At 39.7% G+C, this 27,323-nt stretch overlaps 1 protein-coding gene across 1 annotated transcript in view; it reads left to right on the top strand.

Moving 5' to 3' along the window:
* The window catches only part of LOC5508073 (RYamide receptor), a 91,202-nt gene that overhangs the window by 62,477 nt on the left and 1,402 nt on the right, over positions 1-27,323 (top strand). The gene's annotated exons all lie outside the window — the stretch shown is intronic.

Here is a 27,323-nt window from a genome sequence, read left to right as displayed (position 1 = left end):
CCATAATGGTATGATAGTAAACCCATACTGGTATGATAGTAAACCCATGCTGGTATGATAGCAAACCCATACTGGTATGATGGCAAACCCATACTGGTATGATAGTAAACCCTACTGGTATGACAGCAAACCCATACTGGTATGATGGCAAACCCATACTGGTATGATGGCAAACCCATACTGGTATGATGGCAAACCCATACTGGTATGATAGTAAACCCTACTGGTATGATGGCAAACCCATACTGGTATGATGGCAAACCCATACTGGTATGATGGCAAACCCATACTGGTATGATATTAAACCCATACTGGTATGATAGCAAACCCATACTGGTATGATGGCAAACCAATACTGGTATGATGGCAAACCCATACTGGTATGATAGCAAACCCATACTGGTATGATAGCAAACCCATACTGGTATGATAGTAAGCCCATACTGGTATGATAGCAAACCCATACTGGTATGATAGCAAACCCATACTGGTATGATAGTAAACCCTACTGGTATGATGGCAAACCCATACTGGTATGATGGCAAACCCATACTGGTATGATGGCAAACCCATACTGGTATGATATTAAACCCATACTGGTATGATAGCAAACCCATACTGGTATGATGGCAAACCAATACTGGTATGATGGCAAACCCATACTGGTATGATAGCAAACCCATACTGGTATGATAGCAAACCCAAACTGGTATGATAGTAAGCCCATACTGGTATGATGGCAAACCCATACTGGTATGATAGTAAACCCATACTGGTATGATAGTAAACCCTACTGGTATGATAGCAAACCCATACTGGTATGATAGCAAACCCATACTGGTAGGATAGCAAACCCATACTTGTAGGATAGCAAACCCATACTGGTATGATAGCAAACCCATACTGCTATGATGGTAAACCCTACTGGTATGATAGTAAACCCATACTGGTATGATGGCAAACCCATACTGGTATGATAGCAAACCCATAATGGTATGATAGTAAACCCATACTGGTATGATAGTAAACCCATACTGGTATGATAGCAAACCCATACTGGTATAATAGCAAACCCATACTGGTATGATAGCAAACCCATACTGCTATGATGGTAAACCCATACTGGTATGATAGCAAACCCATACTGGTATGATAGCAAACCCATACTGGTATGATAGTAAACCCATACTGGTATGATAGTAAACCCATACTGGTATGATAGCAAACCCATAATGGTATGATAGTAAACCCATACTGGTATGATAGGAAACCCATACTGGTATGATAGTAAACCCATACTGGTATGATAGTAAACCCATACTGGTATGATAGCAAACCCATACTGGTATGATAGCAAACCCATACTGGTATGATAGTAAACCCATACTGGTATGATAGTAAACCCATACTGGTATGATAGCAAACCCATAATGGTATGATAGTAAACCCATACTGGTATGATAGTAAACCCTACTGGTATGATGGCAAACCCATACTGGTATGATGGCAAACCCATACTGGTATGATGGCAAACCCATACTGGTATGATATTAAACCCATACTGGTATGATAGCAAACCCATACTGGTATGATGGCAAACCAATACTGGTATGATGGCAAACCCATACTGGTATGATGGCAAACCCATACTGGTATAATGGCAAACCCATACTGGTATGATAGCAAACTCATACTGGTATGATAGTAAACCCATACTGGTATGATAGTAAACCCATACTGGTATGATAGTAAACCCATACTGGTATGATAGCAAACCCATACTGGTATGATAGCAAAACCATACTGCTATGATGGTAAACCCTACTGGTATGATAGTAAACCCTACTGGTATTATAGTAAACCCATACTGGTATGATGGCAAACCCATACTGGTATGATAGCAAACATATAATGGTATGATAGTAAACCCATACTGGTATGATAGTAAACCCATACTGGTATGATAGTAAACCCATACTGGTATGATAGCAAACCCATACTGGTATGATAGCAAACCCATACTGGTATGATAGCAAACACAATACTGCTATGATGTTAAACCCTACTGGTATGATAGTAAACCCTACTGGTATGATAGTAAACCCATACTGGTATGATGGCAAACCCATACTGGTATGATAGCAAACCCATAATGGTATGATAGTAAACCCATACTGGTATGATAGTAAACCCATACTGGTATGATAGTAAACCCATACTGGTATGATAGCAAACACATACTGGTATGATTGTAAACCAATACTGGTATGACGGCAAACCCATACTGGTATGATGGCAAACCCATACTGGTATGATGGCAAACCCATACTGGTATGAAAGCAAACCCATACTGGTATGATGGAAAACTTATACTGGTATGATGGCAAACCCATACTGGTATAATAGCAAACCCATACTGGTATGACGGCAAAACAAAACTGGTATGATAGCAAACCCATACTGGTATGATGGCAAACCCATACTGGTATGATAGTAAACCCTACTGGTATGATAGCAAACCCATACTGGTATGATAGTAAACCCATACTGGTATGATAGTAAACCCATACTGGTATGATAGTAAACCCATACTGGTATGATAGTAAACCCATACTGGTATGATAGTAAACCCATACTGGTATGATAGCAAACCCATACTGGTATGATAGCAAACACAATACTGCTATGATGGTAAACCCAACTGGTATGATAGTAAACCCTACTGGTATGATAGTAAACCCATACTGGTATGATGGCAAACCCATACTGGTATGATAGCAAACCCATAATGGTATGATAGTAAACCCATACTGGTATGATAGTAAACCCATACTGGTATGATAGCAAACCATACTGGTATGATAGCAAACTCATACTGGTATGATAGTTAACCCATACTGGTATAATAGTAAACCCATACTGGTATGATAGCAAACCCATACTGGTATGATAGCAAACCCATACTGGTATGATAGCAAACCCATACTGCTATGATGGTAAACCCTACTGGTATGATAGTAAACCCTACTGGTATGATAGTAAACCCATACTGGTATGATGGCAAACCCATACTGGTATGATAGCAAACCCATAATGGTATGATAGTAAACCCATACTGGTATGATAGTAAACCCATACTGGTATGATAGCAAACCCATACTGGTATGATAGCAAACCCATACTGGTATGATAGCAAACCCATACTGGTATGATAGCAAACACGATACTGCTATGATGGTAAACCCTACTTGTGTGATAGTAAACCCTACTGGTATTATAGTAAACCCATACTGGTATGATGGCAAACCCATACTGGTATGATAGCAAACCCATAATGGTATGATAGTAAACCCATACTGGTATGATAGCAAACCCATACTGGTATGATAGCAAACCCATACTGGTATGATAGCAAACCCATACTGCTATGATGGTAAACCCTACTGGTATGATAGTAAACCCTACTGGTATGATAGTAAACCCATACTGGTATGATGGCAAACCCATACTGGTATGATAGCAAACCCATAATGGTATGATAGTAAACCCATACTGGTATGATAGTAAACCCATACTGGTATGATAACAAACCCATACTGGTATGATAGCAAACCCATACTGGTATGATAGCAAACCCATACTGGTAGGATAGCAAACCCATACTGGTATGATAGCAAACCCATAATGGTATGATAGTAAACCCATACTGGTATGATAGCAAACCCATACTGGTATGATAGTAAGCCCATACTGGTATGATAGCAAACCCATACTGGTATGATAGCAAACCCATACTGGTATGATAGTAAACCCTACTGGTATGATGGCAAACCCATACTGGTATGATGGCAAACCCATACTGGTATGATGGCAAACCCATACTGGTATGATATTAAACCCATACTGGTATGATAGCAAACCCATACTGGTATGATGGCAAACCAATACTGGTATGATGGCAAACCCATACTGGTATGATAGCAAACCCATACTGGTATGATAGCAAACCCAAACTGGTATGATAGTAAGCCCATACTGGTATGATGGCAAACCCATACTGGTATGATAGTAAACCCATACTGGTATGATAGTAAACCCTACTGGTATGATAGCAATCCCATACTGGTATGATAGCAAACCCATACTGGTATGATAGCAAACCCATACTGGTAGGATAGCAAACCCATACTGGTATGATAGCAAACCCATACTGCTATGATGGTAAACCCTACTGGTATGATAGTAAACCCATACTGGTATGATGGCAAACCCATACTGGTATGATAGCAAACCCATAATGGTATGATAGTAAACCCATACTGGTATGATAGTATACCCATACTGGTATGATAGTAAACCCATACTGGTATAATAGCAAACCCATACTGGTATGATAGCAGACCCATACTGCTATGATAGTAAACCCATACTGGTATGATAGTAAACCCATACTGGTATGATAGCAAACCCATACTGGTATGATAACAAACCCATACTGGTATGATAGTAAACCCATACTGGTATGATAGTAAACCCATACTGGTATGATAGCAAACCCATAATGGTATGATAGTAAACCCATACTGGTATGATAGGAAACCCATACTGGTATGATAGGAAACCCATACTGGTATGATAGTAAACCCATACTGGTATGATAGCAAACCCATACTGGTATGATAGCAAACCCATACTGGTATGATAGTAAACCCATACTGGTATGATAGTAAACCCATACTGGTATGATAGCAAACCCATAATGGTATGATAGTAAACCCATACTGGTATGATAGGAAACCCATACTGGTATGATAGCAAACCCATACTGGTATGATAGCAAACCCATACTGGTATGATAGCAAACCCATACTGGTATGACGGCAAACCCATACTGGTATGATGGCAAACCCATACTGGTATGATGGCAAACCCATACTGGTATCATGGCAAACCCATACTGGTATTATAGCAAACTCATACTGGTATGATAGTAAACACATACTGGTATGATAGTAAACCCATACTGGTATGATAGCAAACCGATACTGGTATGATAGCAAACCCATACTGGTATGATAGCAAACCCATACTGCTATGATGGTAAACCCTACTGGTATGATAGTAAACCCTACTGGTATGATAGTAAACCCATACTGGTATGATGGCAAACCCATACTGGTATGATAGCAAACCCATAATGATATGATAGTAAACCCATACTGGTATGATAGTAAACCCATACTGGTATGATAGTAAACCCATACTGGTATGATAGCAAACCCATACTGGTATGATAGCAAACCCATACTGGTATGATAGCAAACACAATACTGCTATGATGGTAAACCCTACTGGTATGATAGTAAACCCTACTGGTATGATAGTAAACCCATACTGGTATGATGGCAAACCCATACTGGTATGATAGCGAACCCATAATGGTATGATAGTAAACCCATACTGGTATGATAGTAAACCCATACTGGTATGATAGCAAACCCATACTGGTATGATGGCAAACCCATACTGGTATGATAGTAAACCCTACTGGTATGACAGCAAACCCATACTGGTATGATGGCAAACCCATACTGGTATGATGGCAAACCCATACTGGTATGATGGCAAACCCATACTGGTATGATAGTAAACCCTACTGGTATGATGGCAAACCCATACTGGTATGATGGCAAACCCATACTGGTATGATGGCAAACCCATACTGGTATGATATTAAACCCATACTGGTATGATAGCAAACCCATACTGGTATGATGGCAAACCAATACTGGTATGATGGCAAACCCATACTGGTATGATAGCAAACCCATACTGGTATGATAGCAAACCCATACTGGTATGATAGTAAGCCCATACTGGTATGATAGCAAACCCATACTGGTATGATAGCAAACCCATACTGGTATGATAGTAAACCCTACTGGTATGATGGCAAACCCATACTGGTATGATGGCAAACCCATACTGGTATGATGGCAAACCCATACTGGTATGATATTAAACCCATACTGGTATGATAGCAAACCCATACTGGTATGATGGCAAACCAATACTGGTATGATGGCAAACCCATACTGGTATGATAGCAAACCCATACTGGTATGATAGCAAACCCAAACTGGTATGATAGTAAGCCCATACTGGTATGATGGCAAACCCATACTGGTATGATAGTAAACCCATACTGGTATGATAGTAAACCCTACTGGTATGATAGCAAACCCATACTGGTATGATAGCAAACCCATACTGGTAGGATAGCAAACCCATACTTGTAGGATAGCAAACCCATACTGGTATGATAGCAAACCCATACTGCTATGATGGTAAACCCTACTGGTATGATAGTAAACCCATACTGGTATGATGGCAAACCCATACTGGTATGATAGCAAACCCATAATGGTATGATAGTAAACCCATACTGGTATGATAGTAAACCCATACTGGTATGATAGCAAACCCATACTGGTATAATAGCAAACCCATACTGGTATGATAGCAAACCCATACTGCTATGATGGTAAACCCATACTGGTATGATAGCAAACCCATACTGGTATGATAGCAAACCCATACTGGTATGATAGTAAACCCATACTGGTATGATAGTAAACCCATACTGGTATGATAGCAAACCCATAATGGTATGATAGTAAACCCATACTGGTATGATAGGAAACCCATACTGGTATGATAGTAAACCCATACTGGTATGATAGTAAACCCATACTGGTATGATAGCAAACCCATACTGGTATGATAGCAAACCCATACTGGTATGATAGTAAACCCATACTGGTATGATAGTAAACCCATACTGGTATGATAGCAAACCCATAATGGTATGATAGTAAACCCATACTGGTATGATAGTAAACCCTACTGGTATGATGGCAAACCCATACTGGTATGATGGCAAACCCATACTGGTATGATGGCAAACCCATACTGGTATGATATTAAACCCATACTGGTATGATAGCAAACCCATACTGGTATGATGGCAAACCAATACTGGTATGATGGCAAACCCATACTGGTATGATGGCAAACCCATACTGGTATAATGGCAAACCCATACTGGTATGATAGCAAACTCATACTGGTATGATAGTAAACCCATACTGGTATGATAGTAAACCCATACTGGTATGATAGTAAACCCATACTGGTATGATAGCAAACCCATACTGGTATGATAGCAAAACCATACTGCTATGATGGTAAACCCTACTGGTATGATAGTAAACCCTACTGGTATTATAGTAAACCCATACTGGTATGATGGCAAACCCATACTGGTATGATAGCAAACATATAATGGTATGATAGTAAACCCATACTGGTATGATAGTAAACCCATACTGGTATGATAGTAAACCCATACTGGTATGATAGCAAACCCATACTGGTATGATAGCAAACCCATACTGGTATGATAGCAAACACAATACTGCTATGATGTTAAACCCTACTGGTATGATAGTAAACCCTACTGGTATGATAGTAAACCCATACTGGTATGATGGCAAACCCATACTGGTATGATAGCAAACCCATAATGGTATGATAGTAAACCCATACTGGTATGATAGTAAACCCATACTGGTATGATAGTAAACCCATACTGGTATGATAGCAAACACATACTGGTATGATGGCAAACCAATACTGGTATGACGGCAAACCCATACTGGTATGATGGCAAACCCATACTGGTATGATGGCAAACCCATACTGGTATGAAAGCAAACCCATACTGGTATGATGGAAAACTTATACTGGTATGATGGCAAACCCATACTGGTATAATAGCAAACCCATACTGGTATGACGGCAAAACAAAACTGGTATGATAGCAAACCCATACTGGTATGATGGCAAACCCATACTGGTATGATAGTAAACCCTACTGGTATGATAGCAAACCCATACTGGTATGATAGTAAACCCATACTGGTATGATAGTAAACCCATACTGGTATGATAGTAAACCCATACTGGTATGATAGTAAACCCATACTGGTATGATGGCAAACCCATACTGGTATGATAGCAAACCCATACTGCTATGATAGTAAACCCTACTGGTATGATAGTAAACCCTACTGGTATGATAGTAAACCCATACTGGTATGATGGCAAACCCATACTGATATGATAGCAAACCCATAATGGTATGATAGTAAACCCATACTGGTATGATAGTAAACCCATACTGGTATGATAGCAAACCCATACTGGTATGATAGCAAACCCATACTGGTATGATAGCAAACACAATACTGCTATGATGGTAAACCCTACTGGTATGATAGTAAACCATACTGGTATGATAGTAAACCCATACTGGTATGATGGCAAACCCATACTGGTATGATAGCAAACCCATAATGGTATGATAGTAAACCCATACTGGTATGATAGTAAACCCATACTGGTATGATAGCAAACCATACTGGTATGATAGCAAACTTATACTGGTATGATAGTAAACCCATACTGGTATAATAGTAAACCCATACTGGTATGATAGCAAACCCATACTGGTATGATAGCAAACCCATACTGGTATGATAGCAAACCCATACTGCTATGATGGTAAAACCTACTGGTATGATAGTAAACCCTACTGGTATGATAGTAAACCCATACTGGTATGATGGCAAACCCATACTGGTATGAAAGCAAACCCATACTGGTATGATGGAAAACCCATACTGGTATGATGGCAAACCCATACTGGTATAATAGCAAACCCATACTGGTATGACGGCAAAACAAAACTGGTATGATAGCAAACCCATACTGGTATGATGGCAAACCCATACTGGTATGATAGTAAACCCTACTGGTATGATAGCAAACCCATACTGGTATGATAGTAAACCCATACTGGTATGATAGTAAACCCATACTGGTATGATAGTAAACCCATACTGGTATGATAGTAAACCCATACTGGTATGATGGCAAACCCATACTGGTATGATAGCAAACCCATACTGCTATGATAGTAAACCCTACTGGTATGATAGTAAACCCTACTGGTATGATAGTAAACCCATACTGGTATGATGGCAAACCCATACTGGTATGATAGCAAACCCATAATGGTATGATAGTAAACCCATACTGGTATGATAGTAAACCCATACTGGTATGATAGCAAACCCATACTGGTATGATAGCAAACCCATACTGGTATGATAGCAAACCCATACTGGTATGATAGCAAACACAATACTGCTATGATGGTAAACCCTACTGGTGTGATAGTAAACCCTACTGGTATGATAGTAAACCCATACTGGTATGATGGCAAACCCATACTGGTATGATAGCAAACCCATAATGGTATGATAGTAAACCCATACTGGTATGATAGCAAACCCATACTGGTATGATAGCAAACCCATACTGGTATGATAGCAAACCCATACTGCTATGATGGTAAACCCTACTGGTATGATAGTAAACCCTACTGGTATGATAGTAAACCCATACTGGTATGATGGCAAACCCATACTGGTATGATAGCAAACCCATAATGGTATGATAGTAAACCCATACTGGTATGATGGCAAACCCATACTGGTATCATGGCAAACCCATACTGGTATGATAGCAAACTCATACTGGTATGATAGTAAACCCATACTGGTATGATAGCAAACCCATACTGCTATGATGGTAAACCCATACTGGTATGATAGCAAACCCATACTGGTATCATAGCAAACCCATATTGGTATGATAGCAAACCCATACTGCTATGATGGTAAACCCATACTGGTATGATAGTAAACCCATACTGGTATGATAGCAAACCCATACTGGTATGATAGCAAACCCATACTGGTATGATAGTAAACCCATACTGGTATGATAGTAAACCCATACTGGTATGATAGCAAACCCATAATGGTATGATAGTAAACCCATACTGGTATGATAGGAAACCCATACTGGTATGATAGCAAACCCATACTGGTATGATAGTAAACCTATACTGGTATAATAGTAAACCCATACTGGTATGATAGCAAACCCATACTGGTATGATAGCAAACCCATACTGGTATGATAGCAAACCCATACTGCTATGATGGTAAACCCTACTGGTATGATAGTAAACCCTACTGGTATGATAGTAAACCCATACTGGTATGATGGCAAACCCATACTGGTATGATAGCAAACCCATAATGGTATGATAGTAAACCCATACTGGTATGATAGTAAACCCATACTGGTATGATAGCAAACCCATACTGGTATGATAGCAAACCCTTACTGGTATGATAGCAAACCCATACTGGTATGATAGCAAACACAATACTGCTATGATGGTAAACCCTACTGGTATGATAGTAAACCCTACTGGTATGATAGTAAACCCATACTGGTATGATGGCAAACCCATACTGGTATGATAGCAAACCCATAATGGTATGATAGTAAACCTATACTGGTATGATAGTAAACCCATACTGGTATGATAGCAAACCCATACTGGTATGATAGCAAACCCATACTGCTATGATGGTAAACCCTACTGGTATGATGGTAAACCCTACTGGTATGATAGTAAACCCTACTGGTATGATAGTAAACCCATACTGGTATGATGGCAAACCCATACTGGTATGATAGCAAACCCATAATGGTATGATAGTAAACCCATACTTGTATGATAGCAAACCCATACTGGTATGATAGCAAACCCATACTGGTATGATAGCAAACCCATACTGGTAGGATAGCAAACCCATACTGGTATGATAGCAAACCCATACTGCTATGATGGTAAACCCATACTGGTATGATAGCAAACCCATACTGGTATAATAGCAAACCCATACTGGTATGATAGCAAACCCATACTGCTATGATGGTAAACCCATACTGGTATGATAGTAAACCCATACTGGTATGATAGTAAACCCATACTGGTATGATAGCAAACCTATACTGGTATGATAGCAAACCCATACTGGTATGATAGCAAACCCATACTGGTATGATAGCAAACCCATACTGCTATGATGGTAAACCCTACTGGTATGATAGTAAACCCTACTGGTATGATAGTAAACCCATACTGGTATGATGGCAAACCCATACTGGTATGATAGCAAACCCATAATGGTATGATAGCAAACCCATACTGGTATGACGGCAAACCCATACTGGTATGATGGCAAACCCATACTGGTATGATAGCAAACCCATAATGGTATGATAGTAAACCCATACTGGTATGATAGCAAACCCATAATGGTATGATAGTAAACCCATACTGGTATGATAGCAAGCCCATACTGGTATGATAGCAAACCCATACTGGTATGATAGCAAACCCATACTGGTATGATAGTAAACCCATACTGGTATGATAGTAAACCCATACTGGTATGATAGCAAACCCATAATGGTATGATAGTAAACCCATACTGGTATGATGGCAAACCCATACTGGTATAATGGCAAACCCATACTGGTATAATAGCAAACTCATACTGGTATGATAGTAAACCCATACTGGTATAATAGTAAACCCATACTGGTATGATAGCAAACCCATACTGGTATGATAGCAAACCCATACTGGTATGATAGCAAACCCATACTGCTATGATAGTAAACCCTACTGGTATGATAGTAAACCCTACTGTTATGATAGTAAACCCATACTGGTATGATGGCAAACCAATACTGGTATGATAGCAAACCCATAATGGTATGATAGTAAACCCATACTGGTATGATAGTAAACCCATACTGGTATGATAGCAAACCTATACTGGTATGATAGCAAACCCATACTGGTATGATAGCAAGCCCATACTGGTATGATAGCAAACACAATACTGCTATGATGGTAAACCCTACTGGTATGATAGTAAACCCTACTGGTATGATAGTAAACCCATACTGGTATGATGGCAAACCCATACTGGTATGATAGCAAACCCATAATGGTATGATAGTAAACCCATACTGGTATGATAGTAAACCCATACTGGTATGATAGTAAACCCATACTGGTATGATAGCAAACCCATACTGGTATGATGGCAAACCAATACTGGTATGATGGCAAACCAATACTGGTATGACGGCAAACCCATACTGGTATGATGGCAAACCCATAATGGTATGATAGTAAACCCATACTGGTATGATAGTAAACCCATACTGGTATGATGGCAAACCCATACTGGTATGATAGCAAACCCTTACTGGTATGATAGCAAACCCATACTGGTATGATAGCAAACACAATACTGCTATGATGGTAAACCCTACTGGTGTGATAGTAAACCCTACTGGTATGATAGTAAACCCATACTGGTATGATGGCAAACCCATACTGGTATGATAGCAAACCCATAATGGTATGATAGTAAACCCATACTGGTATGATAGCAAGCCCATACTGGTATGATAGCAAACCCATACTGGTATGATAGCAAACCCATACTGCTATGATGGTAAACCCTACTGGTATGATAGTAAACCCTACTGGTATGATAGTAAACCCATACTGGTATGATGGCAAACCCATACTGGTATGATAGCAAACCCATAATGGTATGATAGTAAACCCATACTTGTATGATAGTAAACCCATACTGGTATGATAGCAAACCCATACTGGTATGATAGCAATCCCATACTGGTATGATAGCAAACCCATACTGGTAGGATAGCAAACCCATACTGGTATGATAGCAAACCCATAATGGTATGATAGTAAACCCATACTGGTATGATAGCAAACCCATACTGGTATGATAGTAAGCCCATACTGGTATGATAGCAAACCCATACTGGTATGATAGCAAACCCATACTGGTATGATAGTAAACCCTACTGGTATGATGGCAAACCCATACTGGTATGATGGCAAACCCATACTGGTATGATGGCAAACCCATACTGGTATGATATTAAACCCATACTGGTATGATAGCAAACCCATACTGGTATGATGGCAAACCAATACTGGTATGATGGCAAACCCATACTGGTATGATAGCAAACCCATACTGGTATGATAGCAAACCCAAACTGGTATGATAGTAAGCCCATACTGGTATGATGGCAAACCCATACTGGTATGATAGTAAACCCATACTGGTATGATGGCAAACCCATACTGGTATGATAGCAAACCCATAATGGTATGATAGTAAACCCATACTGGTATGATAGCAAACCCATAATGGTATGATAGTAAACCCATACTGGTATGATAGCAAGCCCATACTGGTATGATAGCAAACCCATACTGGTATGATAGCAAACCCATACTGGTATGATAGTAAACCCATACTGGTATGATAGTAAACCCATACTGGTATGATAGCAAACCCATAATGGTATGATAGTAAACCCATACTGGTATGATGGCAAACCCATACTGGTATAATGGCAAACCCATACTGGTATGATAGCAAACTCATACTGGTATGATAGTAAACCCATACTGGTATAATAGTAAACCCATACTGGTATGATAGCAAACCCATACTGGTATGATAGCAAACCCATACTGGTATGATAGCAAACCCATACTGCTATGATGGTAAACCCTACTGGTATGATAGTAAACCCTACTGGTATGATAGTAAACCCATACTGGTATGATGGCAAACCCATACTGGTATGATAGCAAACCCATAATGGTATGATAGTAAACCCATACTGGTATGATAGTAAACCCATACTGGTATGATAGCAAACCTATACTGGTATGATAGCAAACCCATACTGGTATGATAGCAAGCCCATACTGGTATGATAGCAAACACAATACTGCTATGATGGCAAACCCTACTGGTATGATAGTAAACCCTACTGGTATGATAGTAAACCCATACTGGTATGATGGCAAACCCATACTGGTATGATAGCAAACCCATAATGGTATGATAGTAAACCCATACTGGTATGATAGTAAACCCATACTGGTATGATAGTAAACCCATACTGGTATGATAGCAAACCCATACTGGTATGATGGCAAACCAATACTGGTATGACGGCAAACCCATACTGGTATGATGGCAAACCCATACTGGTATGATGGCAAACCCATACTGGTATAATAGCAAACCCATACTGGTATGACGGCAAAACAAAACTGGTATGATAGCAAACCCATACTGGTATGATGGCAAACCCATACTGGTATGATAGTAAACCCTACTGGTATGATGGCAAACCCATACTGGTATGATAGCAAACCCATAATGGTATGATAGTTAACCCATACTGGTATGATAGGAAACCCATACTGGTATGATAGTAAACCCATACTGGTATGATAGTAAACCCATACTGGTATGATAGCAAACCCATAATGGTATGATAGTAAACCCATACTGGTATGATAGGAAACCCATACTGGTATGATAGCAAACCCATACTGGTATGATAGCAAACCCATACTGGTATGATAGCAAACCCATACTGGTATGACGGCAAACCCATACTGGTATGATGGCAAACCCATACTGGTATGATGGCAAACCCATACTGGTATGATGGCAAACCCATACTGGTATGATGGCAAACCCATACTGGTATGATAGTAAACCCTACTGGTATGATGGCAAACCCATACTGGTATGATGGCAAACCCATACTGGTATGATGGCAAACCCATACTGGTATGATATTAAACCCATACTGGTATGATAGCAAACCCATACTGGTATGATGGCAAACCAATACTGGTATGATGGCAAACCCATACTGGTATGATAGCAAACCCATACTGGTATGATAGCAAACCCATACTGGTATGATAGTAAGCCCATACTGGTATGATAGCAAACCCATACTGGTATGATAGCAAACGCATACTGGTATGATAGTAAACCCTACTGGTATGATGGCAAACCCATACTGGTATGATGGCAAACCCATACTGGTATGATGGCAAACCCATACTGGTATGATATTAAACCCATACTGGTATGATAGCAAACCCATACTGGTATGATGGCAAACCAATACTGGTATGATGGCAAACCCATACTGGTATGATAGCAAACCCATACTGGTATGATAGCAAACCCAAACTGGTATGATAGTAAGCCCATACTGGTATGATGGCAAACCCATACTGGTATGATAGTAAACCCATACTGGTATGATAGTAAACCCTACTGGTATGATAACAATCCCATACTGGTATGATAGCAAACCCATACTGGTATGATAGCAAACCCATACTGGTAGGATAGCAAACCCATACTGGTATGATAGCAAACCCATACTGCTATGATGGTAAACCCTACTGGTATGATAGTAAACCCATACTGGTATGATGGCAAACCCATACTGGTATGATAGCAAATCCATAATGGTATGATAGTAAACCCATACTGGTATGATAGTATACCCATACTGGTATGATAGCAAACCCATACTGGTATAATAGCAAACCCATACTGGTATGATAGCAAACCCATACTGCTATGATGGTAAACCCATACTGGTATGATAGTAAACCCATACTGGTATGATAGCAAACCCATACTGGTATGATAGCAAACCCATACTGGTATGATAGTAAACCCATACTGGTATGATAGTAAACCCATACTGGTATGATAGCAAACCCATAATGGTATGATAGTAAACCCATACTGGTATGATAGGAAACCCATACTGGTATGATAGTAAACCCATACTGGTATGATAGTAAACCCATACTGGTATGATGGCAAACCCATACTGGTATGATAGCAAACCCATACTGGTATGATAGTAAACCCATACTGGTATGATAGTAAACCCATACTGGTATGATAGCAAACCCATAATGGTATGATAGTAAACCCATACTGGTATGATTGGAAACCCATACAGGTATGATAGCAAACCCATACTGGTATGATAGCAAACCCATACTGGTATGATAGCAAACCCATACTGGTATGACGGCAAACCCATACTGGTATGATGGCAAACCCATACTGGTATGATGGCAAACCCATACTGGTATCATGGCAAACCCATACTGGTATGATAGCAAACTCATACTGGTATGATAGTAAACCCATACTGGTATGATAGTAAACCCATACTGGTATGATAGCAAACCGATACTGGTATGATAGCAAACCCATACTGGTATGATAGCAAACCCATACTGCTATGATGGTAAACCCTACTGGTATGATAGTAAACCCTACTGGTATGATAGTAAACCCATACTGGTATGATGGCAAACCCATACTGGTATGATAGCAAACCCATAATGATATGATAGTAAACCCATACTGGTATGATAGTAAACCCATACTGGTATGATAGCAAACCCATACTGGTATGATAGCAAACACAATACTGCTATGATGGTAAACCCTACTGGTGTGATAGTAAACCCTACTGGTATGATAGTAAACCCATACTGGTATGATGGCAAACCCATACTGGTATGATAGCAAACCCATAATGGTATGATAGTAAACCCATACTGGTATGATAGCAAACCCATACTGGTATGATAGCAAACCCATACTGGTAAGATAGCAAACCCATACTGCTATGATGGTAAACCCTACTGGTATGATAGTAAACCCTACTGGTATGATAGTAAACCCATACTGGTATGATGGCAAACCCATACTGGTATGATAGCAAACCCATAATGGTATGATAGTAAACCCATACTGGTATGATGGCAAACCCATACTGGTATCATGGCAAACCCATACTGGTATGATAGCAAACTCATACTGGTATGATAGTAAACCCATACTGGTATGATAGTAAACCCATACTGGTATGATAGCAAACCGATACTGGTATGATAGCAAACCCATACTGGTATGATAGCAAACCCATACTGCTAATGATAGTAAACCCTACTGGTATGATAGTAAACCCTACTGGTATGATAGTAAACCCATACTGGTATGATGGCAAACCCATACTGGTATGATAGCAAACCCATAATGGTATGATAGTAAACCCATACTGGTATGATAGTAAACCCATACTGGTATGATAGCAAACCCATACTGGTATGATAGCAAACCCATACTGGTATGATAGCAAACACAATACTGCTATGATGGTAAACCCAACTGGTATGATAGTAAACCCTACTGGTATGATAGTAAACCCATACTGGTATGATGGCAAACCCATACTGGTATGATAGCAAACCCATAATGGTATGATAGTAAACCCATACTGGTATGATAGTAAACCCATACTGGTATGATAGCAAACCATACTGGTATGATAGCAAACTCATACTGGTATGATAGTTAACCCATACTGGTATAATAGTAAACCCATACTGGTATGATAGCAAACCCATACTGGTATGATAGCAAACCCATACTGGTATGATAGCAAACCCATACTGCTATGATGGTAAACCCTACTGGTATGATAGTAAACCCTACTGGTATGATAGTAAACCCATACTGGTATGATGGCAAACCCATACTGGTATGATAGCAAACCCATAATGGTATGATAGTAAACCCATACTGGTATGATAGTAAACCCATACTGGTATGATAGCAAACCCATACTGGTATGATAGCAAACCCATACTGGTATGATAGCAAACCCATACTGGTATGATAGCAAACACGATACTGCTATGATGGTAAACCCTACTTGTGTGATAGTAAACCCTACTGGTATTATAGTAAACCCATACTGGTATGATGGCAAACCCATACTGGTATGATAGCAAACCCATAATGGTATGATAGTAAACCCATACTGGTATGATAGCAAACCCATACTGGTATGATAGCAAACCCATACTGGTATGATAGCAAACCCATACTGCTATGATGGTAAACCCTACTGGTATGATAGTAAACCCTACTGGTATGATAGTAAACCCATACTGGTATGATGGCAAACCCATACTGGTATGATAGCAAACCCATAATGGTATGATAGTAAACCCATACTGGTATGATAGTAAACCCATACTGGTATGATAACAAACCCATACTGGTATGATAGCAAACCCATACTGGTATGATAGCAAACCCATACTGGTAGGATAGCAAACCCATACTGGTATGATAGCAAACCCATAATGGTATGATAGTAAACCCATACTGGTATGATAGCAAACCCATACTGGTATGATAGTAAGCCCATACTGGTATGATAGCAAACCCATACTGGTATGATAGCAAACCCATACTGGTATGATAGTAAACCCTACTGGTATGATGGCAAACCCATACTGGTATGATGGCAAACCCATACTGGTATGATGGCAAACCCATACTGGTATGATATTAAACCCATACTGGTATGATAGCAAACCCATACTGGTATGATGGCAAACCAATACTGGTATGATGGCAAACCCATACTGGTATGATAGCAAACCCATACTGGTATGATAGCAAACCCAAACTGGTATGATAGTAAGCCCATACTGGTATGATGGCAAACCCATACTGGTATGATAGTAAACCCATACTGGTATGATAGTAAACCCTACTGGTATGATAGCAATCCCATACTGGTATGATAGCAAACCCATACTGGTATGATAGCAAACCCATACTGGTAGGATAGCAAACCCATAATGGTATGATAGCAAACCCATACTGCTATGATGGTAAACCCTACTGGTATGATAGTAAACCCATACTGGTATGATGGCAAACCCATACTGGTATGATAGCAAACCCATAATGGTATGATAGTAAACCCATACTGGTATGATAGTATACCCATACTGGTATGATAGTAAACCCATACTGGTATAATAGCAAACCCATACTGGTATGATAGCAGACCCATACTGCTATGATAGTAAACCCCTACTGGTATGATAGTAAACCCATACTGGTATGATAGCAAACCCATACTGGTATGATAACAAACCCATACTGGTATGATAGTAAACCCATACTGGTATGATAGTAAACCCATACTGGTATGATAGCAAACCCATAATGGTATGATAGTAAACCCATACTGGTATGATAGGAAACCCATACTGGTATGATAGTAAACCCATACTGGTATGATAGTAAACCCATACTGGTATGATAGCAAACCCATACTGGTATGATAGCAAACCCATACTGGTATGATAGTAAACCCATACTGGTATGATAGTAAACCCATACTGGTATGATAGCAAACCCATAATGGTATGATAGTAAACCCATACTGGTATGATAGGAAACCCATACTGGTATGATAGCAAACCCATACTGGTATGATAGCAAACCCATACTGGTATGATAGCAAACCCATACTGGTATGACGGCAAACCCATACTGGTATGATGGCAAACCCATACTGGTATGATGGCAAACCCATACTGGTATCATGGCAAACCCATACTGGTATGATAGCAAACTCATACTGGTATGATAGTAAACCCATACTGGTATGATAGTAAACCCATACTGGTATGATAGCAAACCGATACTGGTATGATAGCAAACCCATACTGGTATGATAGCAAACCCATACTGCTATGATGGTAAACCCTACTGGTATGATAGTAAACCCTACTGGTATGATAGTAAACCCATACTGGTATGATGGCAAACCCATACTGGTATGATAGCAAACCCATAATGATATGATAGTAAACCCATACTGCTATGATAGTAAACCCATACTGGTATGATAGTAAACCCATACTGGTATGATAGCAAACCCATACTGGTATGATAGCAAACCCATACTGGTATGATAGCAAACACAATACTGCTATGATGGTAAACCCTACTGGTATGATAGTAAACCCTACTGGTATGATAGTAAACCCATACTGGTATGATGGCAAACCCATACTGGTATGATAGCGAACCCATAATGGTATGATAGTAAACCCATACTGGTATGATGGCAAACCCATACTGGTATGATAGCAAACCCATAATGGTATGATAGTAAACCCATACTGGTATGATAGTAAACCCATACTGGTATGATAGCAAACCCATACTGGTATGATAGCAAACCCATACTGGTATGATAGCAAACCCATACTGGTATGATAGCAAACACGATACTGCTATGATGGTAAACCCTACTTGTGTGATAGTAAACCCTACTGGTATTATAGTAAACCCATACTGGTATGATGGCAAACCCATACTGGTATGATAGCAAACCCATAATGGTATGATAGTAAACCCATACTGGTATGATAGCAAACCCATACTGGTATGATAGCAAACCCATACTGGTATGATAGCAAACCCATACTGCTATGATGGTAAACCCATAATGGTATGATAGTAAGCCCATACTGGTATGATAGCAAACCCATACTGGTATGATAGCAAACCCATACTGGTATGATAGCAAACCCATAATGGTATGATAGTAAACCCATACTGGTATGATAGTAAACCCATACTGGTATGATAACAAACCCATACTGGTATGATAGCAAACCCATACTGGTATGATAGCAAACCCATACTGGTAGGATAGCAAACCCATACTGGTATGATAGCAAACCCATAATGGTATGATAGTAAACCCATACTGGTATGATAGCAAACCCATACTGGTATGATAGTAAGCCCATACTGGTATGATAGCAAACCCATACTGGTATGATAGCAAACCCATACTGGTATGATAGTAAACCCTACTGGTATGATGGCAAACCCATACTGGTATGATGGCAAACCCATACTGGTATGATGGCAAACCCATACTGGTATGATATTAAACCCATACTGGTATGATAGCAAACCCATACTGGTATGATGGCAAACCAATACTGGTATGATGGCAAACCCATACTGGTATGATAGCAAACCCATACTGGTATGATAGCAAACCCAAACTGGTATGATAGTAAGCCCATACTGGTATGATGGCAAACCCATACTGGTATGATAGTAAACCCATACTGGTATGATAGTAAACCCTACTGGTATGATAGCAATCCCATACTGGTATGATAGCAAACCCATACTGGTATGATAGCAAACCCATACTGGTAGGATAGCAAACCCATACTGGTATGATAGCAAACCCATACTGCTATGATGGTAAACCCTACTGGTATGATAGTAAACCCATACTGGTATGATGGCAAACCCATACTGGTATGATAGCAAACCCATAATGGTATGATAGTAAACCCATACTGGTATGATAGTATACCCATACTGGTATGATAGTAAACCCATACTGGTATAATAGCAAACCCATACTGGTATGATAGCAGACCCATACTGCTATGATAGTAAACCCATACTGGTATGATAGTAAACCCATACTGGTATGATAGCAAACCCATACTGGTATGATAACAAACCCATACTGGTATGATAGTAAACCCATACTGGTATTATAGTAAACCCATACTGGTATGATAGCAAACCCATAATGGTATGATAGTAAACCCATACTGGTATGATAGGAAACCCATACTGGTATGATAGTAAACCCATACTGGTATGATAGTAAACCCATACTGGTATGATAGCAAACCCATACTGGTATGATAGCAAACCCATACTGGTATGATAGTAAACCCATACTGGTATGATAGTAAACCCATACTGGTATGATAGCAAACCCATAATGGTATGATAGTAAACCCATACTGGTATGATAGGAAACCCATACTGGTATGATAGCAAACCCATACTGGTATGATAGCAAACCCATACTGGTATGATAGCAAACCCATACTGGTATGACGGCAAACCCATACTGGTATGATGGCAAACCCATACTGGTATGATGGCAAACCCATACTGGTATCATGGCAAACCCATACTGGTATGATAGCAAACTCATACTGGTATGATAGTAAACCCATACTGGTATGATAGTAAACCCATACTGGTATGATAGCAAACCGATACTGGTATGATAGCAAACCCATACTGGTATGATAGCAAACCCATACTGCTATGATGGTAAACCCTACTGGTATGATAGTAAACCCTACTGGTATGATAGTAAACCCATACTGGTATGATGGCAAACCCATACTGGTATGATAGCAAACCCATAATGATATGATAGTAAACCCATACTGGTATGATAGTAAACCCATACTGGTATGATAGTAAACCCATACTGGTATGATAGCAAACCCATACTGGTATGATAGCAAACCCATACTGGTATGATAGCAAACACAATACTGCTATGATGGTAAACCCTACTGGTATGATAGTAAACCCTACTGGTATGATAGTAAACCCATACTGGTATGATGGCAAACCCATACTGGTATGATAGCGAACCCATAATGGTATGATAGTAAACCCATACTGGTATGATAGTAAACCCATACTGGTATGATAGCAAACCCATACTGGTATGATGGCAAACCCATACTGGTATGATAGTAAACCCTACTGGTATGACAGCAAACCCATACTGGTATGATGGCAAACCCATACTGGTATGATGGCAAACCCATACTGGTATGATGGCAAACCCATACTGGTATGATAGTAAACCCTACTGGTATGATGGCAAACCCATACTGGTATGAAGGCAAACCCATACTGGTATGATGGCAAACCCATACTGGTATGATATTAAACCCATACTGGTATGATAGCAAACCCATACTGGTATGATGGCAAACCAATACTGGTATGATGGCAAACCCATACTGGTATGATAGCAAACCCATACTGGTATGATAGCAAACCCATACTGGTATGATAGTAAGCCCATACTGGTATGATAGCAAACCCATACTGGTATGATAGCAAACCCATACTGGTATGATAGTAAACCCTACTGGTATGATGGCAAACCCATACTGGTATGATGGCAAACCCATACTGGTATGATGGCAAACCCATACTGGTATGATATTAAACCCATACTGGTATGATAGCAAACCCATACTGGTATGATGGCAAACCAATACTGGTATGATGGCAAACCCATACTGGTATGATAGCAAACCCATACTGGTTTGATAGCAAACCCAAACTGGTATGATAGTAAGCCCATACTGGTATGATGGCAAACCCATACTGGTATGATAGTAAACCCATACTGGTATGATAGTAAACCCTACTGGTATGATAGCAAACCCATACTGGTATGATAGCAAACCCATACTGGTAGGATAGCAAACCCATACTGGTAGGATAGCAAACCCATACTGGTATGATAGCAAACCCATACTGCTATGATGGTAAACCCTACTGGTATGATAGTAAACCCATACTGGTATGATGGCAAACCCATACTGGTATGATAGCAAACCCTTTATGGTATGATAGTAAACCCATACTGGTATGATAGTAAACCCATACTGGTATGATAGCAAACCCATACTGGTATAATAGCAAACCCATACTGGTATGATAGCAAACCCATACTGCTATGATGGTAAACCCATAATGGTATGATAGCAAACCCATACTGGTATGATAGCAAACCCATACTGGTATGATAGTAAACCCATACTGGTATGATAGTAAACCCATACTGGTATGATAGCAAACCCATAATGGTATGATAGTAAACCCATACTGGTATGATAGGAAACCCATACTGGTATGATAGTAAACCCATACTGGTATGATAGGAAACCCATACTGGTATGATAGCAAACCCATACTGGTATGATAGCAAACCCATACTGGTATGATAGTAAACCCATACTGGTATGATAGTAAACCCATACTGGTATGATAGCAAACCCATAATGGTATGATAGTAAACCCATACTGGTATGATAGGAAACCCATACTGGTATGATAGCAAACCCATACTGGTATGATATCAAACCCATACTGGTATGATAGCAAACCCATACTGGTATGACGGCAAACCCATACTGGTATGATGGCAAACCCATACTGGTATGATGGCAAACCCATACTGGTATCATGGCAAACCCATACTGGTATGATAGCAAACTCATACTGGTATGATAGTAAACCCATACTGGTATGATAGTAAACCCATACTGGTATGATAGCAAACCGATACTGGTATGATAGCAAACCCATACTGGTATGATAGCAAACCCATACTGCTATGATGGTAAACCCTACTGGTATGATAGTAAACCCTACTGGTATGATAGTAAACCCATACTGGTATGATGGCAAACCCATACTGGTATGATAGCAAACCCATAATGATATGATAGTAAACCCATACTGGTATGATAGTAAACCCATACTGGTATGATAGCAAACCCATACTGGTATGATAGCAAACCCATACTGGTATGATAGCAAACCCATACTGGTATGATAGCAAACACAATACTGCTATGATGGTAAACCCTACTGGTATGATAGTAAACCCTACTGGTATGATAGTAAACCCATACTGGTATGATGGCAAACCCATACTGGTATGATAGCGAACCCATAATGGTATGATAGTAAACCCATACTGGTATGATAGTAAACCCATACTGGTATGATAGCAAACCCATACTGGTATGATGGCAAACCAATACTGGTATGATGGCAAACCCATACTGGTATGATAGCAAACTCATACTGGTATGATAGTAAACCCATACTGGTATGATAGTAAACCCATACTGGTATGATAGCAAACCCATACTGGTATGATGGCAAACCAATACTGGTATCATGGCAAACCCATACTGGTATGATAGCAAACTCATACTGGTATGATAGTAAACCCATACTGGTATGATAGTAAACCCATACTGGTATGACAGCAAACCCATACTGGTATGATGGCAAACCCATACTAGTATGATGGCAAACCCATACTGGTATAATAGCAAACCCATACTGGTATGATAGCAAACCCATACTGGTATGATAGCAAACCCATACTGGTATGATGGCAAACCCATACTGGTATGACAGCAAACCCATACTGGTATGATAGTAAACCCATACTGGTATGATAGCAAACCCATAATGGTATGATAGTAAACCCATACTGGTATGATAGGAAACCCATACTGGTATGATAGCAAACCCATACTGGTATGATAGCAAACCCATACTGGTATGATAGCAAACCCATACTGGTATAATAGCAAACCCATACTGGTATGATAGCAAACCCATACTGGTATGATAGTAAACCCATACTGGTATGATAGTAAACCCATACTGGTATGATAGCAAACCCATACTGGTATGATAGTAAGCCCATACTGGTATGATAGCAAACCCATACTGGTATGATAGCAAACCCATACTGGTATGATAGTAAACCCTACTGGTATGATGGCAAACCCATACTGGTATGATGGCAAACCCATACTGGTATGATGGCAAACCCATACTGGTATGATATTAAACCCATACTGGTATGATAGCAAACCCATACTGGTATGATGGCAAACCAATACTGGTATGATGGCAAACCCATACTGGTATGATAGCAAACCCATACTGGTATGATAGCAAACCCAAACTGGTATGATAGTAAGCCCATACTGGTATGATGGCAAACCCATACTGGTATGATAGTAAACCCATACTGGTATGATAGTAAACCCTACTGGTATGATAGCAAACCCATACTGGTATGATAGCAAACCCATACTGGTAGGATAGCAAACCCATACTGGTAGGATAGCAAACCCATACTGGTAGGATAGCAAACCCATACTGGTAGGATAGCAAACCCATACTGGTATGATAGCAAACCCATACTGCTATGATGGTAAACCCTACTGGTATGATAGTAAACCCATACTGGTATGATGGCAAACCCATACTGGTATGATAGCAAACCCTTTATGGTATGATAGTAAACCCATACTGGTATGATAGTAAACCCATACTGGTATGATAGCAAACCCATACTGGTATAATAGCAAACCCATACTGGTATGATAGCAAACCCATACTGCTATGATGGTAAACCCATAATGGTATGATAGCAAACCCATACTGGTATGATAGCAAACCCATACTGGTATGATAGTAAACCCATACTGGTATGATAGTAAACCCATACTGGTATGATAGCAAACCCATAATGGTATGATAGTAAACCCATACTGGTATGATAGGAAACCCATACTGGTATGATAGTAAACCCATACTGGTATGATAGTAAACCCATACTGGTATGATAGCAAACCCATACTGGTATGATAGCAAACCCATACTGGTATGATAGTAAACCCATACTGGTATGATAGTAAACCCATACTGGTATGATAGCAAACCCATAATGGTATGATAGTAAACCCATACTGGTATGATAGGAAACCCATACTGGTATGATAGCAAACCCATACTGGTATGATATCAAACCCATACTGGTATGATAGCAAACCCATACTGGTATGACGGCAAACCCATACTGGTATGATGGCAAACCCATACTGGTATGATGGCAAACCCATACTGGTATCATGGCAAACCCATACTGGTATGATAGCAAACTCATACTGGTATGATAGTAAACCCATACTGGTATGATAGTAAACCCATACTGGTATGATAGCAAACCGATACTGGTATGATAGCAAACCCATACTGGTATGATAGCAAACCCATACTGCTATGATGGTAAACCCTACTGGTATGATAGTAAACCCTACTGGTATGATAGTAAACCCATACTGGTATGATGGCAAACCCATACTGGTATGATAGCAAACCCATAATGATATGATAGTAAACCCATACTGGTATGATAGTAAACCCATACTGGTATGATAGCAAACCCATACTGGTATGATAGCAAACCCATACTGGTATGATAGCAAACCCATACTGGTATGATAGCAAACACAATACTGCTATGATGGTAAACCCTACTGGTATGATAGTAAACCCTACTGGTATGATAGTAAACCCATACTGGTATGATGGCAAACCCATACTGGTATGATAGCGAACCCATAATGGTATGATAGTAAACCCATACTGGTATGATAGTAAACCCATACTGGTATGATAGCAAACCCATACTGGTATGATGGCAAACCAATACTGGTATGATGGCAAACCCATACTGGTATGATAGCAAACTCATACTGGTATGATAGTAAACCCATACTGGTATGATAGTAAACCCATACTGGTATGATAGCAAACCCATACTGGTATGATGGCAAACCAATACTGGTATCATGGCAAACCCATACTGGTATGATAGCAAACTCATACTGGTATGATAGTAAACCCATACTGGTATGATAGTAAACCCATACTGGTATGACAGCAAACCCATACTGGTATGATGGCAAACCCATACTAGTATGATGGCAAACCCATACTGGTATAATAGCAAACCCATACTGGTATGATAGCAAACCCATACTGGTATGATAGCAAACCCATACTGGTATGATGGCA

Source organism: Nematostella vectensis, chromosome 5, assembly GCF_932526225.1.
Source record: "Nematostella vectensis chromosome 5, jaNemVect1.1, whole genome shotgun sequence".
Lineage (NCBI taxonomy): Eukaryota > Metazoa > Cnidaria > Anthozoa > Actiniaria > Edwardsiidae > Nematostella > Nematostella vectensis.
The sequence above is the reverse complement of the archived record's forward strand: the minus strand, read 5'-3'. Positions and strand labels throughout refer to the sequence as shown.